This window comes from Tursiops truncatus, chromosome 1, assembly GCF_011762595.2.
Source record: "Tursiops truncatus isolate mTurTru1 chromosome 1, mTurTru1.mat.Y, whole genome shotgun sequence".
NCBI classification, from domain to species: domain Eukaryota; kingdom Metazoa; phylum Chordata; class Mammalia; order Artiodactyla; family Delphinidae; genus Tursiops; species Tursiops truncatus.
The window spans coordinates 16380869-16401858 of NC_047034.1; the positions used below are offsets into that span (position 1 = coordinate 16380869).

Consider the following 20990-nt stretch of genomic DNA (forward strand, 5'->3'; position numbering starts at 1 on the left):
AACATACTCTCTTTAGCCACTCAGTAAAATATGACGACACAGTGGCCAGGAAGCCATCAGACACCTCCTTCTGCCAGCAAGCTCAAAAGGCTGCTCAAATTCTTACTATAAATTGGGCGAACACCTAAGTTATCATCCAAGTAACATAGTTTTAAAAGCAAACACGGGCACTGTTAAAAACTATACTGGAACAAAAAATGTAAACCAGGACTGTCCCACCAAACCAGACTATAGACTATAGACTACAATTGCTAGATGCTCCACTGCAGTAACAGGTTTATCGAACTTAGTGGATTTTATGGAGGCAAATATGAATACAGAAGTGTAAACGTTACACTCCATTTGAAATACTAGTTTTAGATGAACTGGGAAATCGAAGAACTGGAAAATAAACTGACAAAAATCAGGTAGACATAGGAGAGGAGTGAAATCCTCTTCTTTGATAGTGGTCTATCTGGAGATTTTGTCTAAAATTGACATTTGTGACTGTCAGATGTAGGCATTTAACCCAGTCATAGTGGCAATTTAAAAAGTTTTAAGTGGTTATCTCTGGGAAGTGGAATAGCAGTTGGAGGAGGAGTGATTACGTCAATATCCTTCCTTGTGGTTGGAGACATTCTTTACCATAAGCATGGTATAATTAGAATTTTTATAATTAAAATGTTAAAAATTTATAAAAATGATAATAGCCAGTACTCACAAGTGCACAGGGTAAATAATGGTAATAGCTCATATTTTTATTGAGCATTTATTATGTGCCATGTACTTTGTTAAATGATGAACATGAGTTATCTCATTTAATCTTCACAACAATCCCATAAGTTATTATGCCCACACTCTAGATGAGAAAACTGAGATATTGGGTGGGTGTCACAACTTGTCGAAAGTCAGACACAGTTCACATGTGCAGGACCTGAGACTTGTACCCAGGCAATCTAACTCCAAAGCTGCCCTCTCAAATCATTCTTCTCTTCCGTCTCCTATTTGAACATGACACTCCAGGGAGTATACATTGGTACAAGTTTTCATATAGTATTTTGACAACATGTATCAAAACTTTTAGTGTGTATACTCTTTGACTCAGAAATTCTGTTCCTATATATTTATGTTAAGAAATAATGGTAAATACGCCCCAAGGGATATTTTAAAGGAAGTCCATCCTTGCAATGCATATGAAAGCAAAAAAAAAAAAATTAATATTCATCAATAGAGGATTGATTTTCTTAAATTATGATATAATTCATACAATATAATACACTCAGTCTATACTTATTTACATGGAAGATTAACACGGTTATATTGAAAAGGCAAGTTGCAAAACAATATGCATATATGATCTTGTTTTTGTCAAAAATAAAAATGCATAAACAGAGCCATAGAATACAGTTTGGAAGGCCATACTCTACAATACCACTTCCCAGGAGAGATCATTTCTAATAGCTTGACATAAGTAGTACCTTCCCTGTTCATTTGCCATCATGATTCTCTGCTCTTAGCCATCAGAAAAATAATATACATTCATTTGCTTTCTTGCCTATTTTTTGTATCTTTCACCAATTTTATGTTAACTAAGGGCAGGAACCACATCTGTAATAGTTATCCTATTTACCAAGGCCCAAGTGGTACAGAATATGTGCTTCAGAAATACTTGTTGAACTAATGCCAATCAAATTTGTTTCCAGGTGATTTTCACCTTCAACTTTCTACCTTAATCCACTGTTTCAGCTTTTACAAAGAGAAGGGTGGGGATTGCTGGTATAATTATGGAGAAAAAAACCCCTGTAAAGCTATTTTTATTATGGTAAAGCCAACCAATCAACCAATCTAGCGATGCAGAGGCAGTGCTGATGAAATTAAAAACCACACTAGGGCTTCCCTGGTGGCGCAGTGGTTGAGAGTCCGCCTGCCGATGCAGGGGACACGGGTTGGTGCCCCGGTCCGGGAGGATCCCACATGCCGCGGAGTGGCTGGGCCCGTGAGCCATGGCCGCTGAACCTGCGTGTCCGGAGCCTGTGCTCCGCAACGGGAGAGGCCACAACAGTGAGAGGCCCGCGTACCGCAAAAAACAAACAAACAAAACCCACCACACTAGATTTGCATCCACAAGACTTGAGTCTGCAGCCTGCCTTCCAGCTCAGGCACTTACTAGCTGGGTCATCAGTCTCTTAAACTTCACCCATCTTCTCTTCTTTCCTTCTTACTCTCATTGAAAAACTTTATTCCCATATTTATTTGCAGAGCAAAGAACTGGGCTACCTGCCTCAAGGAGGCTACAGAATCTTCCAGCCCTCAGTGCCCTAGGTGGACCAGGAAGGACCCAGGGGCAGAGACTACAGAGGAAGGGCTGCTGAGGATTTGGTTTAGGTTTTTTTTGGTTTGTTTAGATTTTTGAGTGCCATCAGGAGGTGGAGGCCATAACTTAAAGGGCTGCAAAGCCTGCTTTCTCTCTTATTCTTCTCAAAGAGAATAGGCTGACCTAGCCCCAGCCTCACACTGTCAAAGGTATAGTCACTCCGTAAATATTTGTTACAAAAATGAATGAATGAACATGTAAAACATTCTTTTTCATTGGGCTTGCTGTGGCAGTCAAAGCCCTAAAAATCGTAACTGGAAAAATGTAAGATTTGTTAAATATTGAGTTTAGGGAAGAAAAAAATGTATTTATAAATTAATTTGTTTTCAGTATAAGACCTTGTATGTAAGGTTCCAACACAGTGAATTTTTACAGTGAAGCTATAAACTCTAAAATGGGGATTATGAACGTGGACACTATAATTTATAATACTTGCATAGCTTTCAATTATTCAGGTGCTCAAAGCCCAACAAATTGAATAATGAACAGGGGTAATGAATTGAACGCTGAGAAGATGATAACAGAAAACACTGGGTAGTCACCACGGAGAAATTCACATACAGAAGTAGCCCTGAAAGAAACACACTTGTTTGAAGGACACATTTCCTTTTCTTTCAAACCAAACATTTACGGAACAGTCATGCAAGTAGGAATTGCTTTCAAGAAATACCTGTTAAAGGCAGAAAGCTGCTAAAATAGTATATTTTAGATGACCAAACGGAGAATTAGAATCGTAAATTGGCCTGTCACATTCTCGGACAGCGCGGTTCTCTATTTCATTATCTTTAACCACATGGAGAAAGGGGAGATGCGTTCATATAAATTATCAGCACCATTGCTTTAGATTTAGGCTGGGAAATGTGTGGCTATTCCACAGATCCTAAAGCACGGGGTTCTTCACGGTATTTCATACAACACTGCAGATCAGAAATTTAAATAATGAGATGGCTTCTGAACTTGCTGTTCAGACCCGGGATGGATGATGCATGCTCGTGTCTGCCAGTGAAGGTTCTGGAGGAAGGATGCCTACTTAGCCTGGTACACACATCTCTGCTGTCAGTGATACTGCAGACCCAGACAGGCACAACGTGCAGTTGGCCAAAATCGTTGAAAGATTCGAATTAACTGCAATTAACTCAAGTCAATAAAAATTAATGGTCCCCGCACCTCTAACCTCCACCACCATCATACACACTACTCAGTCTGCACACCCATCATTTTCCACATAAAGGGTATTTATCAGAGCAACTTAAAAATCATTTGTCTTCTAGACTATTGCAAGCCACGTGGTAATACTGTATAGTGATTAGCGTATTGTCCGTGAGGTCAGTACATCTGGCTTCAGATCTCAGCTTTCCTGTTTTCTAGATGTATTTTAGGCAAACTATTTAACCTTCTAATATTCAGTTTCTTTCTCTGTATAATGGGGATAATAACAGTACCTCCGTCTTCAGATTATTGGGAGTATTAAATAAGATAATATATGCAAAACTTTCAGTACAGTCATAGTTAGCACTCAGTAAGTATCAATATTAGCTATTCTTACTGGCTAAAGCTGTATTGGCAAAGGCTGTTTCTATGTATCTGAAACACTGGGACCTGGCACCCATAAACAAGAGTTGTGCCATTCACAAGAACCATTTAAATGATCATTTGGGGCTCGAGGCTTTCAGGGGCAGCTATTGCTATTATATCCTTAGAAACGGTTTACCAGCAGCAACATGGAAAAATTCACATGGAAAATGAGTGCCTATTTACCTCTGACAATTGTTTTGATGGGTAGACCAAAGGAACTCGTCAGTTTGATATGAATTATAAAATATGTGTCACGTTTGTTAAACTGTCGTACCTGTATAATTTGAGTTTGATTGTTCTGATCCTAAAATATTGTTCTACCCAGTGGAAATCACGATAATTATCCCAAATCTGTCCTGGAACTACAAGATCAACAGTGCAGAGCTCTAAAACCAGTTATTTTCCTGGGAGAATTTCATAGAAAATTTTCAGTGATATTTCACCACTCAAAAAATAATTTAAACCTATTGAGGTACTTCAAGACTTTTCTCAGATGCAAATGTAAACCTACTAGAACATCTGGACTATTCTGCCTTTTGTTTTTAGTCACTCACTAATCAAGGAAAGTGGAAATGTGTAAGAAGCTTAAAGATCATCTAATCTGACCACTTTATACTAGAAATGAGGCAATAAGGATGAAGAGAGGAAGCTATGTTTCAAACAGCCAAGGTTCAGATGGAATTTTTTCGTGGGCCATAAACATATTTTCAGTGATGTTGGTGGTTGCTGAAATGCCCAGGAAACTTTATACGTGGACATTATAGAACACAAAATATAAATTGTTATTGATCACTTTTACTTTATAATCCCAATAGTAAATTAATGGCTCTCTAAATATTAATACAAACACATGGTCTTTAGTTTCTTTAAGATAAAGCATAGGACACTTACTCCATAGAATTCTCTTTATGCACAGCATTTACACACATACATCAAGTATTTCTTTTTTTTTTCATACATAAGAATTTCATTTTTCCTCTTGCTATTTATATTTCTTAAGTCTCCAATTCAATTGTAAGATATTAGGTGCAGAAACCTCTTTCCCCTTTTTTAATCACCTATAACATGTGGGGCATGTTCATGATAGGTTCCCATGATTCACCGCCGATGAATGAGTTCTAAAGGGAAGCATTTAAACTATTAAAGCTGATGGACTACGAACTCTGAACTCTTAGAAACCTTGGGAAAAAAATTTTTGTTTAAGGGTGACCTGAACAACCAAAGGACAATAATTCACACTATGACCTTGGATGAGTCAATTAACCTCTTTGGTCCTGGTTTTCTTCACCTGTAAAGCAAAGGGGTTGGCCAGAATGATGTCTAAAGAGCCTTCCAGGTCTCCACATTCTACAAACCTGTGTTACTTCATTACCTTGGTCTATCTGTACAGTGTTAGGTTATAGCCGTCACCTCTTCTAATAGCCATTCAATCTTACTTCTAAAAGCCAGGTCCCGCCGGTGTCGCTGGTAGCGGAGGCTGCATTGCTTGTTTCTAACCTGCAGTGGAGAATTCAGTGGTGGGGAACAGATGAGGATCGATGTCCCTGTTATGGCCACAGCTGGGACACAATCTCAACCTTTGTGCAGAGGGCTCTTTGCTTTGGGGTTGGGAGTATTTGAGATGGCAGGAAGGAAAACGACCACTGGCAGGACAATCCCAGCAGGACAGCTTCATGTTTGGGGATGTCTTTGGTCAGCATATCACTCCCCTCCAGTGAGCATTTGGTCTGGAAAAAAACAAAAAAAATGTGTATCTGTTGATCTGATAGCATTGGGAGGCTTCCTTCCTGTTCAGCAAAGTAGAGAAATGGGTCCTGTGAAATCACAGACAAGTAGAATATCTCCCCTTTGCCCCCCATCCTTAGCTTTTCACTCCAACTGAGATACACGGCCAGTATCAGCAGTCTTTGCTCTACCCTCTGGAGACCTTCAGAGGGTAAAAGAGACTTAAAAAGAAAAACTCCTCCCCCAAATCATAAAACTGGCATGAATAGAACGTCTCCACAGCAGGAAAGCAAAAAGGAGGGAAGAAAGTTGGTTTAGGCAAGAGTGATATGAATATTCAACTCAAATAAATCTTATTAGGTGAGGGTATAGCAAAAGAAACAGCCAGAGGCAAGAGAAACAGGGAGACCCTACAGCAGTATTAAGGAAGGAAAATGCTGCCCACTTTTTCAGCTGAAGGTAAGTTCATTGACAAAGTAGGGTTACAGGGACTTCCCTGGCGGTCCAGTGGTTAAGACCCCATGCTCCCAATACAGGGGGCATGGGTTCGATCTCTGGTTGGGGAATTAAGATCCTACATGCTGCATGGCCAAAAAAAGAAAGAAAGAAAAAAAAACCAAAGGTCTAGTTAAAAAAAAAAAATATATATATATATATATAGAATAAAAAACAGCATTAAAAAAAAGTAGGGTTACAAACAGCAGTCGTCTCCTTGGACAAGGCTAATGACTCACCTAAAAGCCTGGAGAAAGAAGACAAGTAGAAAATTACGAAAAATTACAATCTCTTCCTCACCACCATAACCCCCTTTATCGTGTCATTTCCTAAACTGCCCAAAACTTCTCCATTAAGACATTAGTAATGCTGACCAATAAGCTGAAAGAATAAGCAAGCCCTGTCAGACAGGCCTCCTGGCTGGCTTAGCGTTTGCTACTCCCCTGCCCCCAGCCTTTTCCCTGGGTATTTCCATGACTCTGTCTTTCTCAGCCTCAATGTCATCAACTCAGAAAAGCTTTCCCTGGCCACACAATTAAAGTAGCCTTTGCGCCCCACCGTCTATCGCCCAGTTACTTTCTATTTCCTCATCTGATTTTTTTCTCCAATAAAATTTATCAAAAATTTGAAATAAAAAAAAAAGAATAAGCCAGCCCTTAGAAAAGTATGCCTATTTGAGAGTAAAGGATAAAAAAATCTCTTAGGGATGGCAATTTCAAAATTGAACAATTTCAAATTATTCCACCTGTTTCTTCCGAAGACCACCAATTTTGCTTGGAAAGGTTTTTTTGTGTGTGTGTTTTTAAATTTAATAATAGGTTAGAAATCTTGTTGCTCATATCCTAAACATTTTCTACCCCATTATCTTCATTATTTTTCATTCACTTTCTCATTCTCACAATAAAAACTCGAGGAGACAAAAATAATAATTAACATAGGATTCCTATCTTTAGATTTATCAAGTCCATATCTGACTCAGATAGCAGAAGGTTAGAATACTGGCTCTTCTTATAAGCCAGTTATGGGCAAGCAAACTCTTCAAGCTTCAGTTTCTTCATCTGTAAATTAAAAATAAGAACATATTTCTAATAGAGTGTTGTACATAAAATACCTGGAATAGTCCTTGGAACATAGTGGGAGCTCAGTCAATAACAAGAATTATCTTTACCATCATTATTTTCTTGTGTGTTGTTAGCTACCTTCCAATTACGTACAGAGAGCTCTACTTCAATGAAGTTTCAAGCACAAGGCAATAAGTTATATTACATACATAATAAATCATCTTGCTTTTCTTATCAATTTCAAATCTGCAAAATCATAGGAACAGGAGGTGTCATACTCAGCCAAAACTATTCAAGTAGTATGTCACCAACAGGAACACTAAAAACAAATTGTCAGTGACAGTGATAATTGCTACCATTTATTGAGCTCTTATTATATATAAGGCCCATGATAAGGAATTTATATGGATTGTTTCCTTTCATCCTTTATAAAACCTCGTACGGAATTGGTATTTTTATCCCCACTTTCCAGATGAAGAACAGGGATGCTGCAGGGAGTTGCTTGGAAAGAATGCATCACGTGTCCAAATTTACACAGCTAGTAGCAAATGAAGCAAGACGTGAAACCAAGTCTCTCTATGACAAAGTTTTAGGCTTTTACACAGTATCGAGGGTCTAGTATCCTTCTGAAGAATTATAGCATTTTAGAAATTTAAAGGAGGAAGAAATTTGGGGGGTTTTTTAGCACAAGACCATCTTTTGAGAAAAAGCTTTCTCCCTTCTTAGTAAAATCCCTGTGTATGGAGCCTAAGACATATATACGTCCAAGTTCCCCAAAGTGGTTTTTTTTGGTTTTTTTTTTTTTGCGGTACGCGGGCCTCTCACTGTTGTGGCCTCTACTGCTGTGGAGCACAGGCTCCGGACGCGCAGGCTCAGCGGCCATAGCTCACGGGCCCAGCCGCTCCGTGGCATGTGGGATCTTCCCGGACCGGGGCACAAACCCATGTCCCCTGCATCGGCAGGCGGACTCTCAACCACTGCGCCACCAGGGAAGCCCCCAAAGCAATCTTGACAAAGAAAAACAGAGCTGGAGGAATCAGGCTCCCTGACTTCAGACTATAGTACAAAGCTAGAGTAATCAAGAAAGTATGGTACTGGCACAAAAACAGAAAGATAGATCAATGGAACAGGATAGAAATCCCAGAATAAACCCATGCACATATGGTCACCTTACCTTTGATAAAGGAGGCAAGAGTATACAATGGAGAAAAGACAGCCTATTCAATAAGTGGTGCTGGGAAAACTGCACAGCGACATGTAAAAGAGTGAAATTAGAACACTTCCTAACACCATACACAAAAATAAACTCAAAATGGATTAAAGACCTAAATGTAAGGCCAGACACTGTAAAAGTCTTAGAGGAAAACATAGGCAGAACACTCTATGACATAAATCACAGCAAGATCCTTTTTGACCCACCTCCTAGAGAAATGGAAAGAAAAACAAAAATAAAGAAATGGGACCTAATGAAACTTAAAACGTTTTGCACAGAGAAGGAAACCATAAACAGGACGAAAAGACAGCCCTCAGAATAGGAGAAAATATTTGCAAACAAAGCAACTGACAAAGGATTAATCTCCAAAATATACAAGCAGCTCATGCAGCTCAATATCAAAAGAACAAACAACCCAATACAAAAATGGACAGAAGACCTAAGTAGACATTTCTCCAAAGAAGATATACAGATTGTCAACAAACACATGAAAGGATGCTCAACATCACTAATCATTAGAGAAATCCAATCAAAACTACAATGAGGTATCATCTCACACCAGTCAGAATGGCCATCATCAAAAAATCTAAAAGCAATAAATGCTGGAGACGGTGTGGTGAAAAGGAAATCCTCTTGCACTGTTGGTGGGAATGTAAATTGATACAGCCACTATGGAGAACAGTATGGAGGTTCCTTAAAAAACTAAAAATAGAACTACCATACAACCCAGCAATCCCACTACTGGGCATATACCCAGAGAAAACCATAATTGAAAAAGAGTCATGTACCACAATGTTCATTGCAGCACTATTTACAATAGCCAGGACATGGAAGCAACCTAAGTGTCCATCGACAGATGAACGGATAAAGAAGATGTGGCACATAGATGCAATGGAATATTACTCAGCCATAAAAAGAAACAAAATTGAGTTATTTGTAGTGAGGTGGGTGGACCTAGAGTCTGTCATACAGAATGAAGTAAGTCAGAAAGAGAAAAACAAATATCGTATGCTAACACATATATATGGAATCTAAAAAAAAAGTGGTTCCGAAGAACCTAGGGGCAGGACAGGAATAAAGACACAGATGTAGAGAATGGACTTGAGGACATGGGGAGGGGGAAGGGTAAGCTGGGACGAAGTGAGAGAGTGGCATTGACATATATACACTACCAAACGTAAAATAGATAGCTAGTAGGAAGCAGCTGCATAGCACAGGGAGATCAGCTTGGTGCTTTGTGACCACCTAGAGGGGTGGGATAGGGAGGGTGGGAGGGAGACGCAGAGGGAGGAGATATGGGGATATATGTTTACGTATAGCTGATTCACTTTGTTATGCAGCAGAAAGTAACACAACATTGTAAAGCAATTATACTCCAATAAAGATGTTAAATAAATAAATATATAGATCTAATGATTAAATACACATTTGGCTTGTATCTTATCAGTGCCCAAGTCCCTAGCTGGGAATGTCTGTTGACAAAAGAAGTTTACTGATACAATTGCACTAATGGCACTCATGTTGCTCTGGAAAAAACAAATCAACCTGGCTTTGTCTCAGAGGGAGGCACTGCAGGCACTATTAGGAAATCAGGTCTATTTTTTTATGTCTGGACTTGTAGAAAAACATGTTTTCCAAAGCTGATTTATAGCTTGTAGGCAAGTAGATGCTGGTCTGTTGAAGCAACTTGATCCAAGCCGAGAGAAAGCTGGAGAGAAGTCTCCCTGCTCTGAGCAAGAAACCCATGACCGACAGAGCCAGCCTCATCAGGAGCATCTGTGGTTTTAGTAAACCTCTTCTTCAAGCCTGACTAAATCACAAGGGCACCCTGACAATTCTCCAGAGAGAAAACCAGAAGCAAGAGGCCAAAACGACTCAACAAAAAGCTCTCAGGAGCTTACAGAGATGAGATTTAGAGCCCCGGCACTAACAACACACCAGACACTTATTGAGGACTCGCTGTGAGTCAGGCACCGTATTCCTTGCTGTGCACACATCCAATTCATTCAGTTCTCACAACAACCCCAAGAGGTAGGGATTAATATTATCCCCATTTTTCAGAGGAAGAAACTGAAGTTGAAAGCTGTTAGGTCACGTGCCTTAGGTATCTTAGGTGTAAGAGGTCCCTGGAAGTCTGGAGCCTGAACTGATGCATGTAACATCTACTATCTTAACTCTCTAGATCATGAGCCATTCTCCAAGGTAACGCTTCCATTTCCCTGCCCCTTGGTCCCTGGACTGAATTACCATGGACTTCATATTCACCCATCCCTGGAGACGTGGTGAATGTTGTTCAAAACTGCCTATATGTGTTGAACCCATACTTTATGCATATTTGTTCTATCATATCTCAGTATTGTTTCAAATTTTTCTTCCAGGGAAATCTTTGCTCTTTATTTGAAGGAAACATTAACAATAAAATTGTGATGGAAAATTGTGTCCTGAGTGTGCACTGATTCATTCATTTCGAAGATATTTATTGCAGTATAATGTAGTGATCGAAAGTGCAGGCCCCACACCAGACTGCTCATGTCTTAACATCAGTGTGACCATTCTCTAGCTGGGTGATCTTAGGTATATAACCTCTTTGTGCCTTGGTATCCATCTTCAACATAGGGGTAATAAGATAATGATAGTATATATTTCATGGAATTATGAGGATTAAAAATTAATATATATAGAATGTTTAGAACAGTGTCTGGCAAGAATAAATGCTTAACAAATGTTAGCTGTTGTCATAGTCAGTTTGGGCTACTATAACAAAATACCATAGACAGAGTGGCTTAAACAACAAACATTATTTCTCACAGTTCTGGAGGCTGGGGAGTCCAAGGTCAAGGGCAGATTCGGTGTTTGGTAAGCTCTTTCTTCCTGGTTTGCAGACTTGCTGTATCCTCACATGGTGAGGAGAGGGCTTTGTCCTCTTCCTCTTCTTATAAGCACACTAATCCCATAATGAGGTTCCCACCTCATGATCTCATGGAAAGCTAATTATCTCCCAAAGGCCCCACCTCCAAATTCCATCAATTGGGGGTTAGAGCTTCAATATATGAATTTGGGGGAAGACAAATTCAGTCCATAGCAACTTTGGATGTGATTATGATTATTTGCTGGGTGTCTTAGCTCTGTGCCAAAGATTGTGCTAAAAGCTTGGGTTGCAGAAGCGGATGCCAGTGGATGGCTAGCTTGCACAGTTTTTTACATAATTATCTCACGTAAAAGAAAAATGTGTAGTTGGTAAGTAGAAAGGGCTCCATTGCCTCTAGGTCCCTGTTTCAAAATGCTTTCCCATGGAGAAGAGATAGAACTCATCTTTAGCAGTTTGTTGAAAGGCTGTAGGAAATCAGCTTCAGTTCTTTGTGACTAAGTCCACCCAAGGCCATAGAACCTTAGGTGACATCTTCCTAAACTGATGCAGCTGTAATTCCATTGAACTAGTGAGACTTCCTCAATTGCAATATAAAATATGCAATTAACAGCTTAGATATGTCAAGCAATTTTCAAGGCATTTTAAAATTATTAATTCATTAATTTTCAGAATAATCCCATGAATTAAGTGCTATTATTATTCCATTTTAAAGATGAAGAAACAGGCACAGAATGTACCTAGGGACATACAGCTTGTAGGTAGCAGAGCCCAGTTTGGCTCCAGCATCCTTGCTCTTAAATGCTGTATCATAGTGCCTTTTTATACTTAAAGAAGACTGCCTACGTCTCTGATAATTCAATGGTTATTCATATAAACTATGATTGATAAGGATATACAAAGAGCTCTGGATTGCGTAGTTCAGAAATTCGGTGTCACATTCATGAGCATTTCTTCAATAAGAAATAACAGTTCCTGGATCTCTGTCTCACCAAGGACTAGAAACTTCATGGCACTAAACAGCTGCACCTCCAGTCTAATTACTCAAATACATGAGCTCATTGGGTTTACACAGAACAAGCAACTTGCCGATTTACTGGTCTTTTCACACATCAGTGAATCGTTTGGTGTTATGAAAACATAACATGATTCAAATGCATTGATAGAGCTTGTTTGAGGAAGCACAGATAGCTTCTATTTGGTGGGTAAAATATGTATAGGTAGTCTAAGTCTCAATTTGACATTTCAGCAAGCATTACATTTATAGAAGGACGTCTAAGCGAGCAGAGGTCTTTCTAAACAGAGTAACTTAGAGGAGTGGCAGGTAGATTTCCATTTGATGTAGCATCCTATACACAGGTGAGCAAATTAAGGTTGTAGTCCTTTTGTCAATTGGGTGAAATTGTTTTCTTTCTTTTTTCATAACTCTTTCAATTATACCCTCTATAGACTCACTTTTAGAAGTTATCAGTGAGGACCATGCCCCAAGTACTCCTGAGGTAGATGGGAATTTTCCCAGAAGCCAGAGAACCTTCCTTGGTCTTTTCCCCAAACATTCATGTTTCCATTACCCCATACAGCCTGCCTTTTGGTAGCATCCAAACACACAAGGGGGAATTCTACAAACGCCTCAAATCAAATGCCTAATTTGGTCATTCAGTCATTTGTCTACAAATTTTTTTTTTGTTTATTATTTTTTAGGGATGGATCTATGCTTCAATTCTCTACTGCATTCTTAAGTTATGCACAGAACATGAACAAAAATTCAGTGGAGTTTTACTTTCAAATTTTAAGTCTCTAGTTGCCTCAGGGTAGGTTAGTTCTTCACTTGAGTTCATCCTTGTCTTCTGTGTTGAGACTGCATGAGGATAAATGCAAATGATGCATAGGCAGAATGGTGATCATCAAGGTTTGAAATGAGAATAGAGGATCCAGGATGGAATGCCATTCAGTTTATCCATTCACCCTCAATTCACCCTCATAAAAACTGGTATAAATGCCTTTCAACAATCTGGAACTTCAACACGGGGAGGGTCTATCAAGTTGCTGGGGAGAATTGGTCTTCTGCCATCTACAGAGCTTAGGTACTTCGGGAGAGCTAAGATTTCTCCTCCTAGCCATTCTCTTACTCATCAGAGCTCCATTTTAGGGGACTCTGTGGATCAGTTACCTATTGAAACCACTCTCAGTTCATATCCATGAAAACAGATAATTAGCACATAGAGATACTTGCTCTATATTTTCTATAGAAGGAGAATATACATCTTGATGAACACTGTCCGATAGAAATAAAATGGGAGCCACATATGTAACTTAAAATTTTCCAATAGTCATGTTGAAAAGAACAAGAAGAAGCAGGTGAAATTCATTTTAATATCGTATTTTGTTTAACCCACATATCCCAAGTATTATCATTTCAATACATAATCAATATATCAATTATTAATGAGATTTTTTTATCTTTGGTACTAAGTCTCCATCCTGATTAGCCACACTTCAAGTGCTCAATAACCACATGTAGCCAGTGGCTACCTTACTGGGCAGTGAAGCTCTAAATCATCAAAAAGAGGTGGCAAATCATTAAGTAAAGTTAAAATAAAGTGCCTCCAGACCATTTTATTTGACTCAAAATTGTTAGTTTCTACCGAGACACCATAATTATATACGATTATATACAATTAGCTTAAAGATAAAGGTTCTATGTAAACAGGAACGTATTCTAAGCTGATAGAGTCAAACTGTAATAAATTTCTTTTCACAAGATCAAAGGTCAAGGATATTTCTATAGTTCACAGATGTTCTCAAAATTTTTGTACTATAATTAACAAAATGCTCCATAAAAAGTTAAAAGTGAGTAATGTGGATTAATAGTAAAATGTGCTTATTTGTTGCTGATTAACGATCTTAATGACCAAAATTATTGCCATCTACATAGCTTGATTACATAGAAATTTAATTAATGTAAAAAGAGATATACATTTAGCAAAATAACAGGTAGCCTCTTCTATATCATTCATTTTAATTTGATTAATAATTTGTGTTTATGTTTTTTCCCTTATTTTCTCTAACAACCAAAATCCCAAAAAACAAGTCCACATTTACCTAAACCCGAAATAAAAGCAGTAATCTGTTGATATGGAATAAGAGGGGGACCATTCTGTCAAACCACCAAAGAGAAAATTTCTACATCTACATACAGAAGAAAATCACAATTAAAATTCTAAACAACCTCATATTATACTTTGCACTGAATAGTATTCATTATATCCTTTTATCTTTTTATGCTGAAGGGAGTAGATGCAGGTCCATTGACAACTACATCAAAAGTGAAGATATTGGCAGTTTCTCCTCAAGTTAAAGATACAAGTATTATAATGACCCAGCAGTACTACTCTTGGATATTTAGTCAATAGTAATAAAAACATGTTCAAAAAATTATTTTAAAATGTTCATGGCTTACTTAATAATAGTAAACAGCTAGAAACAACCCAAACATCCATCAACAGGTGAATGGATAAACAGTTGTGATGTACTCACACAATGGAGTGTGAACACAGCCATAAAGAGGAACAAGCTACTGAGAGGGGGAAAATCTTGAATACTGTGTAGCTCAAAAATAATGTGACAAGCAAAAGAAGTATGTCCCCCATATAATTACATCTACATGATGCTCTAAAACAAGTAAAACTAAGTTATGGTGACAGAATTCAAAACAGTTGGGCAGCTGACTAGAAAGAGGCATGAGGAAGTGTGAGTGATAATTGAATTGTTCCATAGCTTGATTGAGGTGGTGGTCATATTGCTGTATACTTTTGTCAAATGTCATTGGACTGAGCACTTAAAACCTATGCATATATAAATAATAAAATAAATTCGAAATTAAATAAAAAACTTTAAAAATGAATAAAAGGACAACGGTCGCTTTTATTCAGACTGTAGTTACACCCTGTTCTTGCATGATAGCTTTCAGTCTCTTCAACCTATTTTACAGATATTTTAACTCCCCCTTCTCCCTCCCAATTCGCACTAAGAATGAACAATGAAGAGTCTCCTGATGACCGTTTTCACTGAAGAAAGAGCTAATATTAAGTGAAAATATGGATGGGGATTTGTAGTCTACTCACACTTCTCCATCATTTCTACAATAGTTGTATTATTTTTTGGCAGATATTCAATGGTGACAAGTGATTTTTTGAAATGTAAACAATTAGTATATAAGATTCCACACATTAAACAGATTTCATGGTCTCTTTATTCATCTTGAACTTGATAATTTCTGGAAATTTTGAAACAAGGGGTTTCTGGTTACTTTCCAATGATGTTTAACAGTTAGACTTAAAAATACAGAAAAAAGCATTATAAGTTTTATCCAAAATGATTATGGCCATCATTTGAATAAAATACAGATTTTGCAAGCTGTAAAGCATATCATTACTACATACTGGCCTAAGTAAGGTTTGGTTCACAAACTATAGAGCTCTAACCAAGTCATTAAATCTATCGAAAAGGGCCTCATTTGAGAAGCAATAAAATTTTTAATCATTTTATTATTAAAAAAGTGTTTAATATGTAGCTAATTAAATGCCAAAGGCAGGTTATCTGAGTTTAACCTTCAAAAAGAAAATGATGTATCAAAGTCTGCCGTTGGCATCATGGGATAGAAATGTCATCCTCATAATCATTGCGTGACAACTAGCTGGTGGCCTTTTCTAGAGCTATAGTTAAATTACCTGATTAAATTAATAGCCATTTAGATGTTTTAGGAACTGCGCAGACCTATACTAAATGAAAATTAGGTCCATTACATTTTCTGAGTGGGCTAGATAGACTCTAAAATAAAATACGTATGCCATTGCCCACATTACTTAGATTAAGCAATTAAAAGCTCTTTCTAAAAAGCGACTAATTCCCTGTAAAGTACAGACAACTGGATTTACACTAATGACCAGAGGTAAGTTTTTTTTTTCTGCTTATTTTTCCCTATCCTCAAATTCTCTGTTTATTTTAAAATAAAATATTAAAATTTGAACACACCTAAATACGTAACTAGATAGCTATTTGTAAGTATATTTCTGTAAGACAATGAACAGTGATTATGTGTAAGTAAAACAGTAAATTAGAAAGTAAAATAAAATGTCATCCTAATTGGGAATTCACCAAACCATTATTGAAGCATTCTAGGTAACAGCTTTGAAACTATTCAGTCTCGAACGTTTGGAAAGAATACAAAAAGAATTCATGCCTTCTTTCCTTACTATGTTGATTCTTTCATGTGAAATCCAGATCATCAAGTAAGTAAATACGCCAGAAAATGCAAACAGCATATTTATTAACTTAGTTAAGAAGCAAACTACTATTCTCTCCATACACCTCCAGTTGCAAATGAATACAGATTGCACGTGTAAGTTTTAAGGACAAAAGGTATGGTCACTGCTATATGCCTAGTACCTAGAATAGCATCTAACACATAATAGGTATTCCATAAATATTTGTTGGATTGAAGGCAAGGCTGAAATGTTTTCTCAGTTTCAATTAATAATATTTATTTAAAAGTCATATTGACATATCAAAATCCCTTGTTTTGACAGCATGTTATAAAACTAAATATTCAGCAAGGAATTTTTAGTCCAGTGCCATTTGATAGGTAACTAATAAAAAATGAACTGCATCAGTGTGGGGACTTTATTTATAATTAAGATTTTGCCTAACTTCATTTCATTTCATACTTATCAAGGATACAATGTTGTATCCTATTCAGGGACTTTAAGGTGTTCAAAATAGATACAAACTCTTAACAATATTTCTTAAAATCCTTCTTGTGGCTATAAAGCTTAGATCTACTGTAACATCTGGTACTATTTACAGATAAATTTCACCTGTGACATGATCATGATGTTTTAAACATAAAGCAGAAAGAACCAAGGCAGCATTGATAAGACTGTGTAAACAGATCACTCTTTGGGAATCAACAGTGCTTACATCATAACTTGGTTGCACGTGAGTAGGTCTTTATTCGTTGAATCCTCATTTATTGGGAGGCTTATGGTGTGCCTGCATTGCATTAGACACTTTGTAGAAATACAAAGAGTAATAAAACAGCCGATGTTTTAACTCTTGTGTAAATAAATAACCAACACTGAATATGAAAGAGTAATCAAAAATGTGCATGAGCCACATTAGAAAAGTGGAAAAGTACAATCACCATAGTGAGACAGAAGTGATGAACCGTCTCATGGATGGTGAAGGCAAGCTGGGAAAGAAGTTAAAAAAAAGAGTGTTCAGAATTGTTACATGACAAAATGAAGATGGAAACTTGTACATGAGGATGTCAAATCCAAAAAACAAATCCTAAAAACCATGTGTGAGAAACTAGATTTAATTGAATACAGATCCTTCTTAGAAAATGTCAGAATCTGATGTAATGGATTGCATTTTTTAGGTTGTTTTATCGATATGTCAAAAAAAATCTCTAAGTACTCTGTGATTTTTTTCAAAGTTACCATGGAAAAAATTCCTACAGAGGAACATCATAGGATATTTCCATAATAGAGAAGATAGAGGAATGTTGTTATATTTACAGGAAAGCACAGAAATAAAAATTTAAGACTTTCACGGACCATGGGCTTTCGAATGTATTCTATAGATAGCATGCTGTGTCCCACTGACCCAAAGCCTAATTGTCCTGGTAAGGGAGTTGTGAGGAGAACACCCAAATTCAGCTCATGGTAAGGGAGGAAAGAGTGGGAAGAAATAACCAGGTAATCATAAGAGAGATGGATCTAAGACAGAACATATTGGAAAATCAACCTTGACAAACAATTTTAAATTACCTTTCCAGTCTAAGCCCGTCTTAAGTTTTAGTTGTTTTGCCTGTCAAGAGGCTGGCTATTTGACAAACAGTAACATTGACAGGAAATTCCTTATACATTCATAGAAGCCTGTCTCAACCTAGATCCATTTTGGATGTCACTAGAGCTAATTGAGAATAGTATTCAAGCTGTACAATGGATTATGTACAAGATCTCCAGGGAGATCTTGGAGTTCATTCATAAGGGCTAGAAAAATATTTAGTCTATTCACCCCACATACACAATGCTTCTTTTTTATGTAAGATCTAGTATTGAAGTATTGTAGCTAATGGTAATAACCATGATTTCCTACCCACCTGCTATGCTCTGTACTTACTAGGATTTTTCAACCTTCACACTATGGATACTTGGGCCAGATAATTGTTTGTTGTAGGGCCTGTCTTGTGCTTTATAGGGTGCCCAGCAATATCCTTGGCCTCTGAACACTAGATACCAGTAATATCCCTTCTCTAGTTGTGATAACCAAAAATGTCGCTAGACTTTGCCAAATGTCCCCTGAGGTGGGAGACAGGAAAGAGGGCACAAGGTATCTCCTATTGAGAACCACTATTATAAATGACCATTTACTTGTTGCCTATTTCTTTTTATAACAATCCTGCATGGTAGGAATTATTATGCCTATTTTAAAAATGAGAAAACTAAGTTTTATAGGAGGATTTAAACCTGGGTCTTTTAACCACAATCTTTATTCTGCACACCATGCTCTATTATCTCCACCTTTAAAGATTTTTTACTCTGAATTTTCTAAAAGATTTAACATTAACCCCAGAAACAACCTTGTGATACACGTCTAGAATTGACTGTCCTTAACATACTCAACCACATTGAGTGTGTGGTTCAGGATTTTCTTTTAGGGTTGCTTTGTCTTATCTACCAAGCCTACTTCTAATCTACTGTTCTATCTTGTTACAGCCTCACGGTCATTTTTGGATGGCAAGCAAGGAAATCAAAAACTTTGGGTGACTTTGATTGTTTGCTGATTTTCAGAAATGTTTTGTATGTGTTTTATGGGGTAAAGAGAAGGAACTCTTAAATAAATCTCTGTAATTCATAAAAATATTGTTTGATGTTCATACCAAACAGTAAAACTTTCTCTCTCATCTTATCATTGTGACTCTGTTTGCAAATTTGTGAATCTGTCAAAAGATTTAGGGATTCCTAGTGGTTTTACAAGTTGAATTGATTAGGGCAATGATGAAGGAATTGCGTTATCTCTTTTTCCTGCTACCAACTTCCATAATTACTCCATATCGTGTTCTAAGTTGCTTTTGAAAAGTTCTGCCTAATGGAAGAGTTTCCTCCCTCAGTTCAACAAAAGCAACTGTTTGGTGTTACATCATATATGTTTTTACCTGATTACCCAGCACAGAAGTCGAGGTTGAAAAATGTCTGTTGAATGAATAATAAATAACGAACTAATGTCAGATCCATAAATAATCGGCAGATTATTGAATTCGGCTACACATAAAAGATGTTTTATTGCTATTAGCTGCAGTGAGTCACCTGCAGGACTGGAGGAGAATATTAGAGATGATCATTTCTTTAATTTCTAAAACTCACTCTTCCCCTCTCCTCCACCACTACCAATTTATGTGGTGGGAAGTCAGGAAAAAGGTAGTGTCGGTTCTTTTTAAAGGAAGAATTAGGTACTTGCGAAGTTTGGGCTTTCACACTTAAAACATTCATTAACATGGAGAAAAAAAATGTAGAGTATGAAGAAAGAATAAACTATTACTTTTGCCCGTTCTTCTGAAATAATAGTCTAAAGTTTTCCTTTGAATGTTATAGTATGGCTCTTTAGACTGTAGAAATCACTCATATCTACGATAATTCAATTTTTTTAAAAAAAGAGCTGTGTATACAGATTATCAGACAAACTAGAACAAGGAAAGCAAAATCGTCACTTTACAATTGATTGTATTGATCAAGAATTTTGAATCTTTTTATAATTATGAAATGTTAGCATGAGTGTTATTTTATTTACTGACATTCTCATCCTTCCTTACACAAGTATATTATGATTTTTAGGAATTATAGAATGCCACATTTTGAAGCTAAAAGTGACTTAATGTTACCTGTTCCAATCCACATTCCCCTCTTAAAACGAACAAACAAAAAACCCAAAAAACAGCTGAAGAAAAAAAAAACAATGAAACTTAAGAAGTTACCTTATACCTTGCCTTCCTTTTTCAATTAAGTAAAAATGTAACTGAAATTTTTAAGTTTTAATTTGAAGTTGTGCAATAGGTCATTATTTTGACCCTTTAAGCTCCAGGGAGCATTCCCAGCATTATCAGAACGTATAGTAAAGAGTCTTTCTCTAGATCTGTTGTTCAGATGACATGGGTTGAGATTTCTGCCAGTTTTAAGCAGGGGGCCTTGCGTTAGCTTCTTAACCGTTCTTTGCCTCAGTCTCCTCTCATAGGAAATAAGCGCTTCAGCTTTGATCTCTGAAGACCCTGCTAGCGTTTCTTCTCTGACTATAGCTCCTATTGGATTTTCCTTCTACAAAAAGCAGACTTCTTTTCTTAGCCTTAAGAGGGGTGAGGGTTAAAACCTATTTTCAGTATTTATTTTGGAAGTGTTCCATCCACTGAGCTGCCATTTGATTAACCAAAATTTCTAGGAATATCTCTCTTTAAAGTAACTTTTGAAGTGGAGAGTTAGAATCTGTAATGAACACCAGGAATGAGCAAGTTTCATAACCTCAAAGGGTCAGGTCATGACAACCTAAAAGGATCATGACACACATACTAGTAGTAAATTTCCCAGTAAAATGCCACAAACAGCAAACATTTACTGGGAACCTACTCTGTGCTCAAATCTCATTTCC

General features: G+C 37.2%; 1 long non-coding RNA gene across 1 annotated transcript in view; it reads right to left on the minus strand.

Annotated features, from left to right (window-relative positions):
* Positions 1 to 717: 717 nt before the first annotated feature.
* LOC109547523 (uncharacterized) overlaps positions 718 to 20990 on the minus strand; it is a 47955-nt gene continuing 27682 nt past the window's right edge. Inside the window, exon 4 of the long non-coding RNA XR_002173318.3 lies at positions 718 to 5655. This is a non-coding gene — a long non-coding RNA (uncharacterized lncRNA). The remainder of the gene's footprint in view (positions 5656 to 20990) is intronic.